We start from the raw sequence: 24,865 nt of genomic DNA, 5'->3' as shown, positions 1-24,865 counted from the left end.
TTAATTGATTTATGTGTTGTTTGTTTTATTTTATTTATTTTTAACCCTTGCAGTTCTAATACGTGGGGGGGGGGGGGAGAAGGAGGGAGTGTTTTAGGTTTTTAACCCTTGAGGATTGACAAAAATCACCGTTCTTTAGAGAATTGACCCCCCCCCCCCCCCCCCCCCCTTGGCAGGGGAAGGCGTAAGTAGGCCAGTGCCTGGCTTTCCAGAAGATTAATGTGTTTTGAATCATCTCTGGCAACCGGATTAACCCTCGTCGCACCGGAGGCCTTATCGGTCAATAATAGAAAAAAAAGAAAAAGGGGGAAAAAAAAAGCAGCACCCGCCGCAGTTCTGCAAAGCAAAGCACATGTGTTGTGCCAGGCAGGTGCAGCATAAGGAGAGGAGGGGGGGGGGGGTGGATCTGAAGGGAATTTTAACCCCGTAATGGTTTCAGTCTATAGAGCAGGGTCTCCCGGCTGTTGCAAAACTAAAACTCCCAGCATGCCCGGACAGCCTTCGGCTGTCCGGGCATGCTGGGAGTTGTAGTTCTGCAGCGGGTTGAGTCCCCCTGGTGTGGTAATGCAGTTGTATAGGGTGGAGTGTCCGGTCATACGCCCGGTGGGAGTCGTAGTGCTCGGCACGTGAGGCCCCGTCTGTCTCTGTAGTCGCCGCCGCTTCATGTTGATGTTTTCCTGGCCCGTAATGAATCAGCGGCTTTATTGTGGGCGAAGTTGTTGACGGCTGCACCGTGTGTCCTGGGACTGAGCCGTCACCCGCTGTCACTTGGGATCATCCTCGTGGGATTGTATTGATCTATATCTATTCATCTTATATCTATCATCTATCTATCTGGTATATATATTTATCTATCTATCTCGTATATCTATCTCATGTATTTCTATCTATCTATCTATCTCATGTATATCTATCTATCCTATATCTATCTATCTATCTCGTATATCTATCTATCTCATGTATATCTATCTATCTTATATCTATTATCTATCTATCTCTCGTATATATTTATCTATCTGGTCTATCTATCTCGTGTGTGTGTGTGTGTGTATATATATATATATATATATATATATATATAATCTCATGTATATCTATAAATATCTCATGTATATCTATACATCTATCTATCTCATGTATATCTATCTATATGTCTATCTCATGTATATCTATATCTATATATCTCTCATGTATATCTATACATCTATCTATCTCATGTATATCTATGTCTATCTCATGTATATCTATATCTGTATATCTATCTCTCGTGTATCTATCTCATCTATCTCATATCTATCTATCTCATATCTATCTATCTATCTATCTATCTCATATCTATCTATCTATCTATCTATCTCATATCTATCTATCTCATATCTCTCTATCTCATATCTATCTATCTATCTCATATCTATCTCATATCTATCTCATATCTATCTATCTATCTCATATCTATCTATCTATCTCATATCTATCTCATATCTATCTCATATCTATCTATCTCATATCTATCTATCTCATATCTATCTATCTCATATCTATCTATCTCATATCTATCTATCTCATATCTATCTCATATCTATCTATCTCATATCTATCTATCTCATATCTATCTATCTCATATCTATCTATCTCATATCTATCTATCTCATATCTATCTCATATCTCTCTATCTCATATCTATCTATCTCTCTCTCTATCTCCTATCTATTTATCTATCTCATATCTATCTATCTTTGTTAGTATTTTGGAATCCATTTCTGGAGGTTATAATCATTTATTTACCCCTCGGTCGGGTTAAGCAATATCTTGCGCTGTTATTCTATTCGTATTTGACGAGAAATAGTTGCTTTGTGACACGTGGGATTGTTATACAATGTATCTATTGTGACGTATAGATGTGAATTATGTATCTGATGAAAATTCTCAGGTCCTTTCTTAAATGGCAAAAATTCACCCTGAAATGTAGGTGTATAAAGGGTGGGGGTGTATATATATATATACACATTGTGGTCAATGGGAACCTAAAGGGCCTCAACTACATAGAGGACAGGTGATTGCACGGGGAGGTGTTACTGATTTACATTGTGGTCCATGAGATCTGTGTATAAACTGCGTCTACTAATAGGGGGATGTATGGTGTATTTTTGTAGCTTTAGCACCCCCCCCCCCCCCTCCCATTTATTGGCTGGGACCCAGGGACTACTGTAAGGGACTGTAAGTTTGTGCACTGGTTTATACCATTCTGCTTCTGTATTCCCATATATAAATACTTTTATGTCAGTGTTTCCCAACCAGGGTGCCTCCAGCTGTTGCAAAACTACAACTCACAGCATGCCTGGACAGCTTTTGGCACTTTGCAACAGCTGAGGGCACCCTGGTTGGGAAACACTGCTTTATGAACTTGGAATGTCTAGAAAGGGTCCAGATGACATCAATGGGTGGATGTGAAGATCTTCCATAAAACCCGCCTATGAGGGGTTTCGCTGTCCCATGTTAATTTGGAACACTATGCACCTTATTGTGATCGAACATAACCTCCAAATCTTAAAACAGAGCAAATAGTTGGGGGTCTGAGACCTGGTAGCCCCCAAAGATCGGGTACTAGAACTTAGAAGAGCCCTATAGAACAGTGTTTCCCAACCAGGGTGCCTCCAGCTGTTGCAAAACTACAACTCCCAGCATGCCCGGACAGCCTTCGGCTGTCCGGGCATGCTGGGAGTTGTAGTTTTGCAACAGCTGGAGGCACCCTGGTTGGGAAACAATGCTATAGAATGTAGTTTGACTCAAACAGTGTCCCCAGACATTATCCTTCATATTCATGGTATTCATAATAATGGGCAGAGTATATGGGCCAAAGGGTTCTTATCTGCCCACACATTCACTTTTTCTATGTTAAAGGGGTATTCCAGGAAAAAACTAAAAAAAAAAAATATATATATATATATATATATATATATATATATATATAAATGTATCATCTCAACTGGCTCCAGAAAGTTAAACAGATTTGTAAATTACTTCTATAAAAAAAAAAAATCTTAATCCTTTCAGTACTTATGAGCTGCTGAAGTTGAGTTGTTGTTATCTGTCTGGCAACAGTGCTCTCTGCTGACATCTCTGCTTGTCTCGGGAACTGCACAGAGTAGAAGAGGTTTGCTATGGGGATTTGCTTCTACTCTGGACAGTTCCCTGAGACACGTGTCATCAGAGAGCACTTAGACAGAAAAGAACAACTCAACTTCAGCAGCTCATAAGTACTGAAAGGATTAAGATATATATTTTTTTTAATAGAAGTAATTTACAAATCTGTTTAACTTTCTGGCACCAGTTGATAAAAAAAAAAAAAAAAAAAAAAAAAAAAAAAGTTTTCCAATGAGTACCCCTTTAAGATGTCTACACATTCCAGGAACCTCCATGGGGCCTAAACTTCCCTCTTCTCTTTGTAAAAAGTTAAAGGGGTTATCCTGGATATATATATATATATATATATATATATATATATATATATCCAGGATAACCCCTTTAACTTTTTACAAAGAGAAGAGGGAAGTTTAGGCCCCATGGAGGTTCCTGGAATGTGTAGACATCTTAAAGGGGTACTCATTGGAAAACTTTTTTTTTTTTTTTTTTTTTTTTTTTTTTTATCAACTGGTGCCAGAAAGTTAAACAGATTTGTAAATTACTTCTATTAAAAAATCTTAATCCTTCCAGTACTTATCTGCTGCTGTATGCTCCACAGGAAGTTGTGTAGTTCTTTTTTGTCTCGTCCACAGTGCTCTCTGCTGACACCTCTGTCCAGGGCAGGATAGGTTTGCTATGGGCATTTGCTCCTACTCTGGACAGTTCCTAAAATGGCCAGAGGTGTCAGCAGAGAGCACTGTGGTCAGACAGAAAAAATTCAAAAAGAAAAGGAACTTCCTGTGGATCGTACAGCAGCTAAGTACTGGAAGGATTAATATTTTTTTTAATAGAAGTAATTTACATATCTGTTTAACTTTCTGGCACCAGTTGATTAAAAAATGTTTTCCACTGGAGTACCCCTTTGAACAGATTTGTAAAAAAAAAAAAAAAAAAAATCTCAATCCTTCCAGTACTTATCAGCTGCTGTATACTATAGAAGAAGTTCTTTTCTTTTTTGAATTTCCTTTCTGTCTGACCACAGTGCTCTCTGCTGACGCCTCTGTCCATTTTAGGAACTGTCCAGAGTACAAGCAAATCCCCATAGCAAACCGAATTCTTTTCTGGACAGTTCCTGACATGGACAGAGGTGTCAGCAGAGAGCACTGTGGTCAGACAGAAAGGAAATTCAAAAAGAAAAGAACTTTCTGTTGATAATACAGCAGATAAGTACTGGAAGGGATAAGATTTTTAAATAGAAGTAAATTACAAATCTGTTTTTAACTTTCTGGCACCAGTTGATAAAAAAAAAAAAAAAAATAAAAAAAATAATAATAATTAAATTTTTTTCCAGTGGAATACCCCTTTAATGTTAATGTCATCTTACCCTTGAGCTCTGTTCGCTGAGAAAAAATACTGCAAAATTCTGCAAAAAAACTGACAGTAACCTGACGGACCCCATTCAAAGTCAATGGTATCCATTGGGTCCCATTGGTGTCAATTGTGTAACTGACTGTCCAGGTCCGTTATTTGGCGCTAGAATGGACTCAACGCTAATGTGAAGTTATCCTACCTTTTTGTTTGTAACCTTCCTGTATACGGCTCCAAAAATAACATACACTATAGAATTTGTTATCCGTGATGTCACAATCCAGAGGTACAGATGGGATTGCGTTTCTCCCAGTCGCGTTGTCAGCGATCTTCTTTTTTTTTTTTTTCCAATCTTTAGAATTTCGTTCCGATTCGTCTCGGTTTTGTTTCCTGCTGGAAAGTATCAGAATTGTTTTTTTTTTTTTTGTAAAGTACAATGTGACATTATATACATTTATATATAAATCTATGTTGTTTTTATAAGATGGGAGTGGAGCTGCTGTAGGCCCTTAGTGACGTCACTTCAATTGGCGCATTGATGTCACATGATGTCAGTGAATTGATATGACATCACAGATTACTAATCGTTTTCACTGCTATGGGGTTAAGGTCGCCACTTGGCTGGTATTTGGTATTTTGGCCACCCTGACGATTGTTTTTATATTAGAAATACGAGCAAGGCAGTGGTTGGTATTTATCCGACCAATCCACTAACTCCTGGAATGTTGCACTATATACTATAGCAGTGTTTCCCAACCAGAGCGCCTCCAGCTGTTGCAAAACTACAACTCCCAGCATGTTGCACTATATACTATAGCAGTGTTTCCCAACCAGAGCACCTCCAGCTGTTGCAAAACTACAACTCCCAGCATTCCCGGACAGCCGTTGGCTGTCCGGGCATGCTGGGAGTTGTAGTTTTGCAACAGCTGGAGGCACCCCTGGTTGGGAAACTTTCACCTATACTATATAGTCCAACATGCTGGAAGTTGTAGTTTTGCAACAGCTGGAGGCACCCCTGGTTGGGGAAACTTTCACCTATACTATATAGTCCAACATGCTGGAAGTTGTAGTTTTGCAACAGCTGGAGGCACCCCTGGTTGGGAAACACTGTCCTATACTATATACTACTATATAGTCCAACATGCTGGGAGTTGTAGTTCTGCAACAGCTGGAGGCACTCTGGTTGGGAAACACTGACCTATACTATATACTACTATATAGTCCAACATGCTGGGAGTTGTAGTTTTGCAGCAGCTGGAGGCACCCCTGGTTGGGAAACTTTCACCTATACTATATAGTCCAACATGCGGGAAGTTGTAGTTTTGCAACAGCTGGAGGCACCCCTGGTTGGGAAACTTTCACCTATACTATATAGTCCAACATGCTGGAAGTTGTAGTTTTGCAACAGCTGGAGGCACCCCTGGTTGGGAAACACTGTCCTATACTATATACTACTATATAGTCCAACATGCTGGGAGTTGTAGTTCTGCAACAGCTGGAGGCACTCTGGTTGGGAAACACTGACCTATACTATATACTACTATATAGTCCAACATGCTGGGAGTTGTATTTTTGCAACAGCTGGAGGCACCCTGGTTGGGAAACACTGACCTTTACTATATACTACTGTATAGTCCAACATGCTGGGAATTGTAGTTTTGCAACAGCTGGAGGCACCTCTGGTTGGGAAACACTGACCTATACTATATACTACTATATAGTCCAACATGCTGGGAGTTGTATTTTTGCAACAGCTGGAGGCACCTCTGGTTGGGAAACACTGACCTATACTATATACTACTATATAGTCCAACATGCTGGGAGTTGTAGTTTTCATTTGGGGCAGCTGATGAGCCACAGGCTGTATCAGGGCATGCTGGGAGTTGTAGTTAGTAACTAACTGCAACTCCCTAATTGAATAAAAAAAAACGATCAAATGGTCACATCAAAACAAAAAATGGTCCTGTTAAAAACTACAGATCGGGGCGCAAAAAATGACCCTCATACATCCCCGTATAAGGAGAAATAAAAAAGTTTTATAGGGGTCAGAATAGGACAAAATTTCCCCAACATGTGTATCCTGTGATGTCACGCATATATAATTATGCAAATTAGCATGGCCGGTATTTATTTTATATTTTTTTCCCAAGAAAGGTGGCGACCCTATATGGGGTCCACCTCAGGGCCGACCTTTTTGACATGGGCTTATCCTATACGTCAGTGGTCTTCAACCTGCGGACCTCCAGATGTTGCAAAACTACAACTCCCAGCATGCCCGGACAGCCGTTGGCTGTCCGGGCATGCTGGGAGTTGTAGTTTTGCAACATCTGGAGGTCCGCAGGTTGAAGACCACTGCTATACGTAATTACGTAAATAAAGATTTCCATTCACATACGTAGTCCTAAAAGTTTCCATACACTGACAGGCTGTGAATGTGTAGAAATATTTCATGTGTAACCGAGTACAAGGTATTTTCTCTGCTTTCCACCATTTCCTGGCTGCTGTGTCCTTCAAAGGCTTCACTGAGCAGGAAGTTTACTGTACGCTCAAATATCTGTCCCCCTGATCACAGATTCCTCGCCATGACTTCAGTTCCTATTCTCTGGGAATGTCATTAGGAGGGTCCCTTTAAAGGGTTACTTCACTGGAAAACATTTTTTATTTGAAATCAACTGGTGCCAGAAAATGTAAAAAGATTTGTAAATGACTTCTATTGAAACATCTGAATCCTTCCAGTACTTATCAGCTGCTGTATAATCCACAGGAAGTTCTTTTCTTTTTTTGAATTACCTTTCTGTCTGACCACAGTGCTCTCTGCTGACACCTCTGTCCATGTCAGGAACTGTCCAGAGCAGGAGAGGTTTGCTATGGGGATTTGCTTCTACTCTGGACAGTTCCTAAAACAGACAGCGGGGGCAGCAGAGAACACTGTGGTCAGACTGGATTAAGATTTTTTTTAATAGAAGTAATTTCCAAAAATGTAATCTGTGTAAAAAATAAATAAATAAATAAATAAATTAGGGGTACTCTGGTGGAAAACGTGTTTATTTATTTAAATAAACTGGTGCCAGAAAATGTAAAAAGATTTGTAAATGACTTCTATTAAAAAATCTTAATCCTTCCAGTACTTATTAGCTGCTGAATACTACAGAGGAAATTATTTTCTTTTTGGAACACAGAGCTCTCTGCTGACATCACAACCACAGTGCTCTCTGCTGACATCTCTGTTCATTTTAGGAACTGTCCAGAGTAGGAGAAGATCCCCATAGAAAAAAATATGCTGCTCTGGTCAGTTCCTAAAATGGACAGAGATGTCAGCAGAGAACACTGTGCTCGTGATGTCAGCAGAGAGCTCTGTGTTCCAAAAAGAAAAGAACTTCCTCTGTAGTATTCAGCAGCTAATAAGTACTGGAAGGATTAAGATTTTTTTTAATAGAAGTAATTTACAAATCTGTTTAACTTTCTGGCACCAGTTGATGTAAAAAAAAAAAAAGTTTTCCACCGGAGTACCCCTTTAAAGGGGTACTCTGGTGCTTAGACATCTTATCCCCTATCCAAAGGATAGGGGACAAGATGCCTGATTGTGGGAGTCCCGCCGCTGGGGACCCCCGGGATCATGCACGCGGCACCCCGTTTGTAATCAGTACCCGGAGCGTGTTCGCTCCGGATCTGATTACCGGCGACCACACGGCCGGCGGCGTGTGACGTCACGCTCCCTCCCGTAGGCTTGCATTGAGGGGCGGAGCATGACGTCACACGGGGGCGGAGGCGTGACGTCACATGCCGCCGGCCGTGTGGTCGCCGGTAATCAGACCCGGAGCGAACATGCTCCGGGTACTGATTAAAAACGGGGTGCCGCGTGCATGATCCCGAGGGTCCCCAGCAGCGGGACTCCCGCGATCAGGCATCTTGTCCCCTATCCTTTGGATAGGGGATAAGATGTCTAAGCACCGGAGTACCCCTTTAAGGCCCCTTTTTAGAATTTTGGTCGCTTCACGGTCTTCATGAGGACACGTGTCTAGCGGGGCTGCCATATAAACAGGTTATGGCACCACTATGGGGCCCGACAGGTGCAGAGGCCATACTAGGATTCACATCACCATATTGGTGCTTTCGTGAGGGATTTATTTTTGACGCTGGATAAAATACTGTTATGTCCCATGTTTCTCAGGACGGCGCTGACGAAACGACCCTCTGCTGTAATGTAATGAGCGCACGGCCTGTAGGACAGTGTTTAACGTTGTGTCCCCTCAAAATAACTCAACGCGTAGACATTAATGTAGAAACCCGGTGGGGGAGATTTATCCAAACCTGTGCAGAGGAAAAGTTGCCCAGTTGCCCATAGCAACCAATCAGATTTTTGCTTTCATTTTGCAGAGGCCTTGTTTAAAATGAAAGAAGCGATCTGATTGGTTGCTATGGGCAACTTTTCCTCTGGACAGGTCTTGATAAATAAGTCCAAATTATGTGGCCTTAAAGGGGTACTCCGGCCCTAAGACATCTTACCCCCTCCAAAGGATAGGGGATAAGATGTCTGATCGCGGGGGTCCCGCAGTCTCTCATGTAGCACCCACCGGTCTCGGCTGCACGACGCGATGATCGCTCCTTGTTTGAAGCCTCACGACCACAGGGCCGGAGTATTGTGACATCACGACTCCGCCCTCTTGTGACGTCTCGCCCCACGCCCCCTCAATGCAAGCCTATGGGAGGGGGCGTCACGCCCCCTCCCATAGGCTTGCATTGAGGGGGCGGGGTGTGACATCACAAGAGGGCGGAGTCGCCCAGTCTCTGGTGTGAGGGGATTATTATTTTCTTCAGTATGTCACGGTACATGTTGGCATTCATGGTTCCCTCAATGACCTGTAGCGCCCCATTGCCAGCAGCACTCGTACAGGCCCAGACCACGACGCTCCCACCAACATGCTTGACTGTAGACAGGACACACTTGTCTTCGTACACCTGACAGCCTGAACCCGCCTATCCCTTCAACCTCTACAGCAATGCTGCCAGCACTCTATTTCCCAAAGACAACCTCTAGAGCTGACGCTGAGCACGTGCACTCAACTCCTTGTCGTCGACCACGGCGAGGCCATTTCAGAGTGGAACTCTTCCTGTGAAACTGCTCTTTGGCCTTGCCCACCGTGCTGCAGCTCAGTTTCATGGTCTTGGAAATCTTCTTATAGCCGAGGCCATCTTTATGTAGAGCAGCAGTTCTTCCTCTAAGCTCTTCATAGAGTTCTGTGCCATGTTGAACTTTTCATGACCAGAATAAGAGTGTGAGAGCGATAACACCAAATTTAAGACACCTGTTCTCCATTCACACCTGAGACCTTGTTACACTAACAAGTCACATGGTCACTGGGGAGGGAACAAAAGACCCCTATGTTAGAATTATTTGTATATGGCTGCCATTTTTGCCTTACAAGTGCATTGTCCTGAAAATATAAAAGGGCCATTGGCCACCCACATCCCTGGGGCTCCATGCCAAAGATCTATAGGCATTGAGTACTACTGCCGTATAATGCCTTTTTGCTCAGCATTTGGAACAAACTCTTACGAATGCTGGTGCGGGAGCTCCGCCCCTCATGACTTCACGCCCCCGCCCCCTCAATGCAAGACTATGGGAGGGGGCGTGACAGTCGTCACGCCCCCTCCCATAGTCTTGCATTGAGGGGGCGGGGCATAAAGTCATGAGGGGCGGGGCTATGACATCACGAGGTCCCGGCGCCAGCGTTCGGAAGAGTTTGTTCCAAATACATAGCAGCGGAGTACCCCTTTTAAGCTATATTGTCTTTTGGAGAATACCTAGTATAGAATGGGTCCAAAGACTACTTTACACTTAGTCCATAAGAGAAAATATTGAGAATTTGTGAGGATTGGAAACATTTGATGTTAAACCCAGATTAGCAAGGGAATCTCTGTCAAAGCCTTGTTTCCAACTTTCAATGACCACATATGTGTGGTTTTTGTTGTTTGGTTGGTTTTTGGTTCCCTGATGAGACCGTGGATATTGGATGGTGGAAACGCGTTGGAACAGTTATTGGGACCTACATTCTTTTAGTCATTCTCTGGCAGTATACCACGTACCAGTGAATATGTTCTTATACACACGTATATGATTTTTGTCTGGTGATTTGAAATGGGGTGTCCTGACGGTTACGAACCACGGAGCATATAATACCTCTATTTTTTTTTTTCATCACTTAGTTAAAGGGGTACTCTGGTGGAAAACTTTTTTTTTTATTTTTTTATTTTTTTTTTTATATCAACTAGTGCCAGAAAGTTAAACAAATTTGTAAATTACTTCTATTAAAAAATCTTAATCCTTCTAGTACTTATTAGCTGCTGAATACTACAGAGGAAATTCTTTTCTTTTTGGAACACAGAGCTCTCTGCTGACATCACGAGCACAGTGCTCTCTGCTGACATCTCTGTCCATTTTAAGAACTGTCCAGAGTAGGAGAAAATCCCCATAGCAAACATATTCTGCTCTGGTCAGTTCCTAAAATGGACAGAGGTGTCAGCAGAGAGCACTGTGCTCGTGATGTCAACAGAGAGCTCTGTGTTCCAAAAAGAAATAATTTCTGCTGTAGTATTCAGCAGCTAATAGGTACTGGAAGGCTTAAGATTTTTTTTTTTTTTATAGAAGTAATTTACAAATCTGTTTAACTTTCTGGCACCAGTTGATTATAAAAAAAAAAAAAAATAAATAAAAGTTTTCCTCCGGAGTACTCCTTTAAGTTGGGGAACGGCACCGTGGTTGAGGCCACCCTGTCAAGGAGGTGGGTCCCTCAAAAGGCAGGGACAGAGGGATGGGCCTGTATATTTAGAGTGCACCTACCCCCATTTTTTCCCTCATGTCATATCCTTAATATTATAATTGAGGCCTATCTTACATCTACCCAATATTATTCTTATGTATCTATTATACCCACCTTAATACCCAGGTTTTGTCTGCTTAGTGGCTGCTCTATGGCCCGTGACCCCCGGGACACTCGCATTTGATGGTTTTGTGGAGTGTTCACCTCTTTGTTCATTATTATTTGTCTATTAGATGTTTTATTTTATTTGGTGACTAATAAAGGTTATGTTTTACAACTTCCAATCTATATTGCTATTCAAATAAAGAGGCTTGTTCTTTGATGAAACTGTATGATTTTCCTCTTTGAATTACGTGTGTGGAGGTGGAACTCCTGATTGCTGATAAGTCCTTGCCGGTGAATTATCAACTTTCAATGGGGGCAGTGTAGACCCCATGGCGGTCCCTCGCATATGTAGAAACCTCATTTTCCATTGGTGTAGATTAGTAACCTGCCTCTGTGTTGTTGCACCTAGTATTCCAATATAACGAAAACTATGAAATATTACCTGTGATATCACAATACGCACTTACAAATAAGATTTACTACGTTTTTCCACCCATTTTGTAATTATTTTCCAAACTTTATAACTCTCGCCTACTCTTCTCGATTTAGCTTGATGCTGAAAAAAATTCGGACGGTGGATTCTCTGAATTGGGATGACAGATATGTTATATTTCTATGCCCCCCTAGACCAATATGGGTGGGCGTAGAGCAGTGGTCTTCAACCTGCAGACCTCCAGGTGTTTAAAAACTATAGCTCCCGGCATGCCCGGACATCCGATGCTGATAAGCCCTTGGCGGTGAATTATCAACTTTCAATGGGGGCAGTGTAGACCCCATGGCGGCCCCTCACATATGTAGAAACCTCATTTACCATTGGTGTTGATTAGTAACCTGCCTCTGTGTTGATGCACCTAGTATTCCAACATAACGAAAACTATGAAATATTACCTGTGATATCACAATACGCACTTACAAATAAGATTTACTACGTTTTTCCACCCATGCTGAAAAAAATTTGGACGTTGGATTCTCTGAATTCGGATGCCCCCCTAGACCACTATGGATGGGCGTAGAGCAGTGGTCTTCAACCTGCGGAGCTCCAGATGTTTCAAAACTACAACTCCCAGCATGCCCGGACAGCCGGTGGCTGTCCGGGCATGCTGGGAGTTGTAGTTTTGCAACATCTGGAGGTCCGACGGTTGAAGACCACTGGCGTAGAGCATGTGTGAGCTGTGATACTCGACATAATCTACTGGAATTGGGAACCTCACTTATACAGAAGGAGCTGGGCTCCGGTTTTCCCCAAGGAATGTTTTGCTATATTACTCCTTTTATTACAGTACGGCCACGTCCCTGGGTAAAGTCTACTGTTCACACATTGTTGATGCATCCAAGGAGCGGTAGATGTGATAATGTCAGATTATAGCACGGCATATATAGAGTTCAGAGGTACACACAGGCAGTGTTACCTCGGCAGAGGTTTTTTTCCGAAAGTCCAGCAGAGGGTTCCCTGCGCATTTTGGGGTCACAATATTCACATGGAGCCAACACAATATTATAATAAGCTCGGCAAGGATTGGATGATGTCACCAAATCAGTCTCTTACATGACTGCCTCCAGTTTATCCAAATGACAGGTCAGCTTTAAGGCCATGTTCACATGCCATGGATTTATTTGGAGTGTGAACTTTATGCTAACCAGGGCTTCTGCCGCCGGCCGGCCACTGGATCTGCACATTGATCAGTCCCATTATCATTTCACCTAGCTCATTGGGGGCTTCTGCAGAATCCACAGCAATAGTCACCAGGCTGGGGATTGTTCTGCATGGACAGTGCGTATAATTATATACATAGTCATGGCCGTAAATGTTGGCACCCCTGAAATTTTTCTAGAAAATGAAGTATTTCTCACAGAAAATGGAGGAAAAAAAGCAAATTGGACATAATGTCACCAAACTCCTAAAATGGGCTGGACAAAATTATTGGTACCCTTAACTTAATATTTGGTTGCACACCCTTTGGAAAAAAATTACTGAAATCAGTGTCTTCCTATAACCATCAATAAGCTTCTTATACCTCTCAGCCGGAATGTTGGACCACTCTTCCTTTACAAACTGCTCCAGGTCTCTCTTATTGGAAGGCGCCTTTTCCCAACAGTAATTTTAAGATCTCTCCACAGGTGATCAATGGGATTTAGATCTGGACTCATTGCTGACACTTCAGAAGTCTCCAGCGCTTTGTTGTCATCCATTTCTGGTGCTTTTTGATGTATGTTTGGGGTCATTGTCCTGCTGGAAGACCCAAGATCTCGGACGCAAACCCAACTTTCTGACACTGGGCTGTACAGTGCGACCCAAAATCCATTGGTAATCCTCAGATTTCATGATGTCTTGTACACATTCAAGGCCCCCAGTGCCAGAGGCAGCAAAACAACCCAAAACATCACTGACCTCCCCCATATTTCACTGTAGGTGCTGTGTTCTTTTCTTTGTAGGCCTCATTCTGTTTTCAGTAAACAGTAAAATGATGTGCTTTACCAAAAAGCTCTATCTTGGTCTCATCTGTCCACAAGGCTTTTTTATGTCTGTGTCAGCAATGGGGTCCTCCTGGGTCTCCTCCATAGCGTTTCATTTAAATGTCGACAGTTTGCGCTGACACTGACGCTCCCTGAGCCTGCAGAACAGCTTGAATATCTTTGGAACTTGTTTGGGGCTGCTTATCCACCATCCGGACTATCCTGCATTGACACCTTTCATCAATTTTTCTCTTCCGTCCACACCCAGGTAGATTAGCTACAGTGCCATGGGTTGCAAACTTCTTGATAATGTTGCGCACTGTGGACAAAGGCAAATCTAGATCTCTGGAGATGGACTTGTAACCTTTAGATTGTTGATATTTTTCCACAATTTTGGTTCTCAAGTCCTCAGACAGTTCTCTTCTCCTCTTTCTGTTGTCCATGCTTAGTGTGGCACACACAGACACCCAATGCAAAGACTAAGTGAACTTCTCTCCTTTTTATCTGCTTTCAGGTGTGATTTTCATATTACCCACACCTGGTGAGTTTAAAGGAGCATCACATGCTTTAAACAATCTTATTTTTCCACAATTTTGAAAGGGTGCCAATAATTTTGTCTAGCCCATTTTTGGAGTTTTGTGACATTATGTCCAATTAGCTTTTTTTTTTCCCCCCCCCCCTCCCTTTTTTGGTTTAGTTGCAATACACACACAAAGGGAATAAACATGTTACTGCAATCCTTTACTGTGAGAAATACTTCATTTTCTAGAAAAATGTCAGGGGTGTCAACATTTACGGCCGTGACTGTATATGTGTGTGTGTGTATATATGTATGTATGATATATATAATGTGTGTGTGTGTGTGTGGCAAAGTCTGAAGTCACTTACACAAGACATTCTATAGATGTTTTCCCCCACCTCCCCTGTTTTTGGTTTATCTAGCACCAGAAATTAAAGGGGTACTCCGCCCCTAGAAATCTCATCCGCTATCCAAAGGATAGGTAATAAGATGTCTGGTCGTGAGGACCCGCGAACTCTGTGCTGCACCCAACATTCGTTTTTTAACTCTGGGTGCGTGCGGTGGGGCTTGTAACATGATGGCCACGCCCCTTGTGATGCCACACCCCCTCGATTCACGCCACGCCCCCTCCCATAGACTTGCATTGAGGGGGTGTGGTGTGAAGTCACGAGGGGGTGTGGCCGTGACATCACGACCCCTGCTGTCCGCTCCAAGCGTTCGGAATAATATGATGCTTATTTTTTGCGCCACCAATTCTACTTTCCAGTGAAATTAGTCATTTTACCCAAAAAACGACGGCGAAACGGGAAAAAAAATCATTGTGCAACAAAACGACACCATTTTGTAACTTTTGGGGGCTTCCGTTTCTACGCAGTAAATTTTTCGGTAAAAATGACACCTTATCATTATTCTGTAGGTCCATACGATTAAAATGATCCCCTACTTATATAGGTTTGATTTTGTCGCACTTCTGGAAAAAATCATAACTACATGCAGGAAAATTTATACGTTTAAAATTGTCATCTTCTGACCCCTATAACTTTTTTTATTTTTCCGTCTATGGGGCAGTCTGAGGACTCATTTTTTGCGCCGTGATCTGAAGTTTTTATCTGTGCAATGTTTGTATTGATCTGACTTTTTGATTGCTTTTTATTCATTTTTTCTCGATTATAAAAAGTGACGCCATTCGCGTACGCCATTGACCGTGCGGTTTAATTAACTATATGACATATGACATGTTTATCTTTATTTACACTTATATATTTTTTGTAAATGGGAAAAGGGGGGTGATTCAAACTTTTAATAGGGAAGGGGTTAAATGATCTTTATTCACTTTTTTTTTGCAGTGTTATAGTTCCCATAGGGACCTATAACACTGCACACACTGATCATTGTTACCCCATAGGGACCTATAACACTGCACACACTGATCTCTTATACTGATCATTGTTACCCCATAGGGACCTATAACACTGCACACACTGATCATTGTTACCCCATAGGGACCTATAACACTGCACACACTGATCTCTTATACTGATCATTGTTACCCCATAGGGACCTATAACACTGCACACACTGATCATTGTTACCCCATAGGGACCTATAACACTGCACACACTGATCATTGTTACCCCATAGGGACCTATAACACTGCACACACTGATCTCTTATACTGATCATTGTTACCCCATAGGGACCTATAACACTGCACACACTGATCATTGTTACCCCATAGGGACCTATAACACTGCACACACTGATCTCTTATACTGATCATTGTTACCCCATAGGGACCTATAACACTGCACACACTGATCATTGTTACCCCATAGGGACCTATAACACTGCACACACTGATCATTGTTACCCCATAGGGACCTATAACACTGCACACACTGATCTCTTACACTGATCATTGTTATCCCATAGGGACCTATAACACTGCACACACTGATCTTTCACATTGATCACTGGTTTCTCATAGGAAACCAGTGATCAATTATTCTGCCGCTTGACTGCTCATGCCTTGATCTCAGGCACTGAGCAGTCATTCGGCGATTGGACAACAGGAGGCAGGTAGGAGAGCCTCCTCGTGTCCCAGAGCTGTTCAGGATGCCGCCATTTCGCCGTGGACATTCTGAACAGCCCCCTGAGCTATCCGGCATTAGTTTACTTTCACTTTAGATGTGGCGTTCAACTTTGAACGCCGCGTCTAAAGGGTTAATAGCGCGCGGCACCGCGATCAGTGCCGCGCGCTATAGGCCACTGGCCGGGCCCGACCCGCTATGACGCAGGGCCACGTCGTGGCCCCGCGTTAAAGAAAGGGAGTGGGCGGAGGGTGTACAGGTACGCCCTCCATCCCCAACAGGTTAAAAAATCTTACCCCTTCCAGTACTTTTTAGCAGCTGTATGCTACAGAGGAATTATTTTTTCTTTTTTTAATTTCTTTTTTGTCTTGTCCACAGTGCTCTCTGCTGACACCTGATGCCCGTATCAGGAACTGTCCAGAGCAGGAGAAAATCCCCATAGCAAACCTTATGCTGCTCTGGACAGTTCCTGATACGGGCATCAGGTGTCAGCAGAGAGCACTGTGGACAAGACAAAAAAAGAAATTGGAAAAGAAAAGAATTTCCTCTGTAGCATACAGCTGCTAAAAAGTACTGAAAGGGTAAAGATTTTTTTTTAATAGAAGTCATTTACAAATCTGTTTAACTTTCTGGCACCAGTTCATATAAAAAAATGAAATAAAAATAAATAAATAAATCGGTTTTCCACCAGAGTACCCCTTTAATATCAAGTTAATTCTTAAAAGACAATGAAACAATTACCCTTTGCTTTGTCATGAGGATATTTTATATTTCTTACAGAATGTACTCCTAAGTTTTGCTTATGAATGTAATACGCCCACGTCCTCACCCCCTGCCCCGAACCATATGGAATGAAGAGAAGACTATAAAACGTAGATGTGGTTTTTTTTGGTCTCCAGATTGGCTGAACTACCGTATTTTTCACCGTATAAGACGCACTTTTTCTTCCCCAAAACAGGGGGGAAAACACCCCTATCGCGGCGGTCCCTGTGGCCATCAACGGCCGGGACCCGCGGCGAATACAGGACATCGCCGATCGCGGTGATGCCCTGTATTAACCCTTCAGACACGGCGATCAAAGCTGACCGCCGCGTCTGAAGCGAAAGTGACACTAATCCGGCTGTTCAGTCGGGCTGTTCGGGACCGCAGCGGTGAAATCGCGGCGTCCCGAACAGCTTACAGGACACCGGGAGGGACCTTACCTGCCTCCTCCGTGTCTGCTCCGTGCCGGGATCCCCTGCATGGCCAGCGCTCTCCTTCGATGTCATCACGTGGTCACGTCATTCAATAGCTGCGGCGTGCGTAGCGACGTGATGACGGCGACGGAAAGCGAGGATACCGGGGAAGAAGACGTCCGGAGCGTCGGGGACAGCGAGGGAGGGCGACATCCAGGGCAGCGGTGACGGTTCCGGAGCGGCAGGGACAGGTGAGTATAATCTCCTATACCAGTGGTCTTCAACCTGCGGACCTCCAGATGTTGCAAAACTACAACTCCCAGCATGCCCGGACAGCCAATGGCTGTCCGGGCATGCTGGGAGTTGTAGTTTTGCAACATCTGGAGGTCTGCAAGTTGAAGATCACTGTTGGGTTCAGAATCTTTTTTTTTTAGATTTTGCACATTGGGTGCGTCTTATATGCCGCTGCGTCCTATAGGGCGAAAAATACGGTATGTTAAAATAGGCAATTTACACTATAAAAGACAGTGCTGTTATCTGATCAAATTACATATACCGGTAGGATATGTGGGAGATACTATGTATATGCGTGTTTCATTGTAATCTTCCCTAATTAATTAATAATAATTAATTTTTACCGTAATTTGGTCCAGCTGTTTCACGTTGTATTTATCTTATCATATATATATATATGTGTATATATGATATATATAACATTTCCAAGTATTCTATGATAAATGTCAGGATTACGGCGCAAAATCTACACCTGAATGATGAGCGTGTGAACGTGGTGTAAAAAGAGGAAACAGATTTTTAATACTCACTATGTTACTGCAGAACTAGGCTAAAAGCCAAAGGGGACGGCAAAGAGTGAATGATGTCGTGACCGCAGAGCATTGTTTTACTTCACACTGGAATAATCTGGGCACAGCTGGTATAATTTACTTCTATATAGTGATATGGACCATGCTGGTATAACCTGGTATATACTGTATATAATTATATATGTACAGCTGGTATAAGTTATATATCTCCTGTATATAGTGATATGGACCATGCTGGTATAACCTGGTATATACTGTATCTAATTATATATGTACAGCTGGTATAAGTTATATATCTCCTGTATATAGTGATATGGACCATGCTGGTATAACCTGGTATATACTGTATATAATTATATATGTACAGCTGGTATAAGTTATATATCTCCTGTATATAGTGATATGGACCATGCTGGTATAACCTGGTATATACTGTATATAATTATATATGTACAGCTGGTATAAGTTATATATCTCCTGTATATAGTGATATGGACCATGCTGGTATAACCTGGGTATATACTGTATATAATTATATATGTACAGCTGGTATAAGTTATATATCTCCTGTATATAGTGATATGGACCATGCTGGTATAACCTGGGTATATACTGTATATAATTATATATGTACAGCTGGTATAAGTTATATATCTCCTGTATATAGGGATATGGACCATGCTGGTATAACCTGGGTATATACTGTATATAAATATATATGTACAGCTGGTATAAGTTATATATCTCCTGTATATAGTGATATGGACTATGCTGGTATAACCTGGTATATACTGTATATAATTATATATGTACAGCTGGTATAAGTTATATATCCTCTGTATATAGTGATATGGACCATGCTGGTATAACCTGGTATATACTGTATATAATTATATATGTACAGCTGGTATAAGTTATATATCTCCTGTATATAGTGATATGGACCATGCTGGTATAACCTGGTATATACTGTATATAATTATATATGTACAGCTGGTATAAGTTATATATCTCCTGTATATAGTGATATGGACCATGCTGGTATAACCTGTATATAGTGTATATAATTATATATGTACAGCTGGTATGAGTTATATATCTCCTGTATATAGTGATATGGACCATGCTGGTATAACCTGGGTATATACTGTATATAATATATATGTACAGCTGGTATAAGTTATATATCTCCTGTATACTGTGATATGGACCATGCTGGTATAACCTGGTATATACTGTATATAATATATATGTACAGCTGGTATAAGTTATATATCTCCTGTATATAGTGATATGGACCATGCTGGTATAACCTGGGTATATACTGTATATAATATATATGTACAGCTGGTATAAGTTATATATCTCCTGTATATAGTGATATGGACCATGCTGGTATAACCTGGTATATACTGTATATAATTATATATGTACAGCTGGTATAAGTTATATATCTCCTGTATATAGTGATATGGACCATGCTGGTATAACCTGGTATATACTGTATATAATTATATATGTACAGCTGGTATAAGTTATATATCTCCTGTATATAGTGATATGGACCATGCTGGTATAACCTGGGTATATACTGTATATAATTATATATGTACAGCTTGTATAAGTTATATATCTCCTGTATATAGTGATATGGACTATGCTGGTATAACCTGGTATATACTGTGAATAATTATATATGTACAGCTGGTATAAGTTATATATCTCCAGTATATAGTGATATGGACCATGCTGGTATAACCTGGTATATACTGTATATAATTATATATGTACAGCTGGTATAAGTTATATATCTCCAGTATATAGTGATATGGACCATGCTGGTATAACCTGGGTATATACTGTATATAATTATATATGTACAGCTGGTATAAGTTATATATCTCCTGTATATAGTGATATGGACCATGCTGGTATAACCTGGGTATATACTGTATATAATTATATATGTACAGCTGGTATAAGTTATATATCTCCTGTATATAGTGATATGGACCATGCTGGTATAACCTGGGTATATACTGTATATAATTATATATGTACAGCTGGTATAAGTTATATATCTCCTGTATATAGTGATATGGACCATGCTGATATATACTGTATATAATATATATATGTACAGCTGGTATAAGTTATATATCTCCTGTATATAGTGATATGGACCATGCTGGTATATACTGTATATAATATATATGTACAGCTGGTATAAGTTATATATCTCCTGTATATAGTGATATGGACCATGCTGGTATAACCTGGTATATACTGTATATAATTATATATGTACAGCTGGTATAAGTTATATATCTCCTGTATATAGTGATATGGACCATGCTGGTATAACCTGGGTATATACTGTATATAATATATATGTACAGCTTGTATAAGTTATATATCTCCTGTATATAGTGGTATAACCTGGTATATACTGTATATAATATATATGTACAGCTGGTGTAAGCTATATATCTCCTGTATATAGTGATATGGACCATGCTGGTATAACCTGGTATATACTGTATATAATTATATATGTACAGCTGGTATAAGTTATATATCTCCTGTATATAGTGATATGGACCATGCTGGTATAACCTGGGTATATACTGTATATAATATATATGTACAGCTGGTATAAGTTATATATCTCCTGTATATAGTGATATAGACCATGCTGGTATAACCTGGGTATATACTGTATATAATATATATGTACAGCTGGTATAAGTTATATATCTCCTGTATATAGTGATATAGACCATGCTGGTATAACCTGGGTATATACTGTATATAATTATTGACTTACATCAATGTTCCCAACCAGGGTTCCCTCAGGTGTTGCAAAACTACAACTCCCAGCCTTCGGCTGTCCGGACATGCTGGGAGTTGAAGTTTTGCAACAGCTGAAGTCACCCAGGTTAGGAAACACTGACTTGTATGATAAAAAAAATAAATAAATTTATAGTAACAAATATACAATTTATTTATTTATTTATTTTGGCGCACACAATAGCGTAGTTGACTACGCTTTCCACACAACGAAATGAAACCTCTTGACACAGAGACATAAAAACGCAGTGTGAACCCAGCCTAATGTCATGAGGAGTAAAGAACGGCAATGTGAGTGTGTGTGCTGCTAATTCTTCCATTATTAACCCTTCTGTCACCATGGCAACCATCTTCCCTGTGTCTGTTGTCCCAGCTGTTAACCATTTTCTCGCCGGGGGTGACGGCACACATGGTCGCAGGTCAGTGTAGGGTGCGGGGTTAGTAGACAGGTGTATAGGACGGTGGATTTGAAGGCACAACAAGAGCGTTTCGACTTTGAGTTGGAATTGGGCCTATCCTAGTGGTGGTTACTAATAGGTCACCAAGGTCCTAGAACCAGCAGAAGTGCGCTCTCCGCCACGGCTCGGCCATTACCTGGTCGATTACCGGCGTTATGGTGCTATTCCCACACCTGTTGCCAGGCAACCGTTGCAGAGGCGTTGAGTTGCGTGCTACTTAATGCATCGGACAGCAGGCCTGGGGAAAATCCCTTGTAAAAATGTCTTTGGAAGGTGAAATCCGATCTGCGCAATTTATGTCCAGAATGCGGAGAGAGTCGCGGGTCATTCACTGGTTAATATGAATATAAACTGATTTTTAAGCCCCGGCCATATATATTACTAGACACATATGTTGCTGTGTACATTATTAGGCGGTTACCCGGAATTAAAGCGGAATAATGACCCCGGGGGCGGAGGTGGAGGGAGATATCTGCTGAATCGTAACTTTACCGCGTGAAACCTGGAAAAAGTACAGCTGAAGCGGACACTATGATTTATATACATATATACTGATAAATATGTATACTATCCAAACACTTATACCGCCATATGTAGTGATATGGAGCCTATAGTTCCTTGTATAAGTATCAATTCCCCCCCGTTCTGTCATGGTAGAACCCCAAATTTTATATTATGGACAAAAGTGAAATAGTCCATCATTTCGAAGTGGGGGGGGGGGGGGGATATTTTATATGGATTTTAAAATTATTTACAAATAAAATTCTTCCCCCCCCCCCCCCTAACAAAGATCTGGTGCCACCGCACGTCACATCATTAGTAAATAGGGTCCACCCCTCTGCGATTTAATCCCAGTACAGATACACCTGTTCGGTAAAGGACTCAGAGTTGGTTAGAGAGCATTACTGAACAAACAGCAGCATGAAGGCCAAGGAGCTCACCAGACAGGTCAGGGACAAGGTTGTGGAGAAGGATTAGGCGGCACATGTTGTGTTGATGAAATGGTAAAATTTATTCTAAGTTACAGCTTGTACCAGTAGTAAAATGGGCAAAAAGTCCAAGGGGGGGGGGGGGGGGGGAATAATACTTCTGGAAGGCGCTGTACAGCTGGTTATCAGTTATTTGCCCTCTTACAACGTACACAGCACATGGACCGTATGGAGACGGCAGGTGTTGGTTGTTGTATGGAGGAGACGGACTGAAACATTTGGGACCATGTGGAGACGTTGGCCCATATAGATCTATGTAGGGAACAGATGGAGCGTTTGTAAGACAGGAGGGACTGGTGAGAGGTATAGATGAGCTGTATATATGTGTGTGTGTGTATATATATATATATATATGTGTGTGTGTACACACTGGGGAACATTTATCAAAACCTGTGTAGAGGAAGAGTGGTGCAGTTGCCCATAGCAACCAATCAGATTGCTTCTTTCATTTTTAAAGAGGCCAGTGAAAAATGAAAGAAGCGAGCTGATTGGTTGCTATGGGCAACTGCACCACTCTCCCTCTACACAGGCTTTGATAAATCTCCCCCACTGTGTATAAGATCAGACACAACAGACTTATACTGGTCCATGTAAAGGTCATGTCCTGGAGGGAGAAGATATGTGAGGCACCCAATATGTTGGCCGCTACAGCTCCTACAGGGGTGGTCACCCAGCTTTCCCAGATTCCTGAGGGCTCATTCCTTTCTAGACAGCATTATTTATATTCTCTATAAGTACTGGGGATCTGTCTGATGGCTGCGTTGTCTGACCTTCCTGCTTTGCCTTATCTGGAGACCTTTGTGCAGGAGTTGTCTTTGTATTTTGCTGTCTCAGGCCCATATTTTTTGTTTACCTGCCAAATAGTAACTAGGAATGGCACTTAGCACTATAAACCCCCCTCCATAAAGGGGTAAAGAAGCAAAAAAAAAAAAAAAAAAAAAGGGGGGGGGGCTCTTCTTCTCCACCATTATCTACCTGCAGCTGATTGGTAGGAGGTCTCTTCTTCTCCACCATTATCTACCTGCAGCTGATTGGTAGGAGGTCTTTTCTTCTCCACCTGTATCTACCTGCAGATGAGTGGTAGGAGGTCTCTCTTCTCCACCATTATCTACATGTAGCTGATTGGTAGGAGGTCTCTTCTTCTCCACCATTATCTACCTGCAGCTGATTGGTAGGAGGTCTCTTCTTCTCCACCAGTATCTACCTGCAGCTGATTGGTAGGAGGTCTCTTCTTCTCCACCATTATCTACATGCAGCTGATTGGTAGGAGGTCTTTTCTTCTCCACCAGTATCTACCTGCAGATGAGTGGTAGGAGGTCTCTCTTCTCCACCATTATCTACCTGCAGATGATTGGTAGGAGGTCTTTTCTTCTCCACCAGTATCTACCTGCAGATGAGTGGTAGGAGGTCTCTCTTCTCCACCATTATCTACATGCAGATGATTGGTAGGAGGTCTCTTCTTCTCCACCAGTATCTACCTGCAGCTGATTGGTAGGATGTCTCTCTTCTTCTCCACCAGTATCTACCTGCAGATGAGTGGTAGGAGGTCTCTTCTTCTCCACCATTATCTACCTGCAGATGAGTGGTAGGAGGTCTCTTCTTCTCCACCAGTATCTACATGCAGCTGATTGGTAGGAGGTCTCTTCTTCTCCACCATTATCTACCTGCAGCTGATAGGTAGGAGGTCTTTTCTTCTTCACCATTATCTACCTGCAGATGATTGGTAGGAGGTTTATTTTCCACCGTTATCTACCTGCAGCTGATTGGTAGGAGGTCTCTTCTTCTCCATAATTATCTACATGCAGCTGATTGGTAGGAGGTCTCTTCTTCTCCACCATTATCTACCTGCAGATGAGTGGTAGGAGGTCTCTCTTCTCCACCATTATCTACATGCAGATGATTGGTAGGAGGTCTCTTCTTCTCCACCAGTATCTACCTGCAGCTGATTGGTAGGAGGTCTCTTCTTCTCCACCAGTATCTACCTGCAGATGAGTGGTAGGAGGTCTCTTCTTCTCCACCATTATCTACCTGCAGATGAGTGGTAGGAGGTCTCTTCTTCTCCGCCAGTATCTACATGCAGCTGATTGG

The 24,865-nt window shown here is 41.8% G+C and overlaps 1 protein-coding gene across 9 annotated transcripts in view; it reads left to right on the top strand.

Moving 5' to 3' along the window:
- The window catches only part of NCOA1 (nuclear receptor coactivator 1), a 554,024-nt gene that overhangs the window by 301,212 nt on the left and 227,947 nt on the right, over positions 1-24,865 (top strand). Inside the window, exon 1 of one of the 9 annotated variants that reach the window (XM_056563796.1) lies at positions 21,732-21,749. The exons of the other annotated variants lie outside the window; for them this stretch is intronic. The gene's annotated coding sequence lies outside the window, so the exon portion shown is untranslated. Of the gene's footprint in view, positions 1-21,731; positions 21,750-24,865 lie in introns of those variants that run through there. 9 annotated transcript variants of the gene reach the window in all.

Source organism: Hyla sarda, chromosome 3 (assembly GCF_029499605.1).
Source record: "Hyla sarda isolate aHylSar1 chromosome 3, aHylSar1.hap1, whole genome shotgun sequence".
Taxonomy (NCBI): Eukaryota; Metazoa; Chordata; class Amphibia; order Anura; family Hylidae; genus Hyla; species Hyla sarda.
Note: the sequence above shows the minus strand (reverse complement) of the source record. Positions and strands in the feature narration are given on the sequence as shown.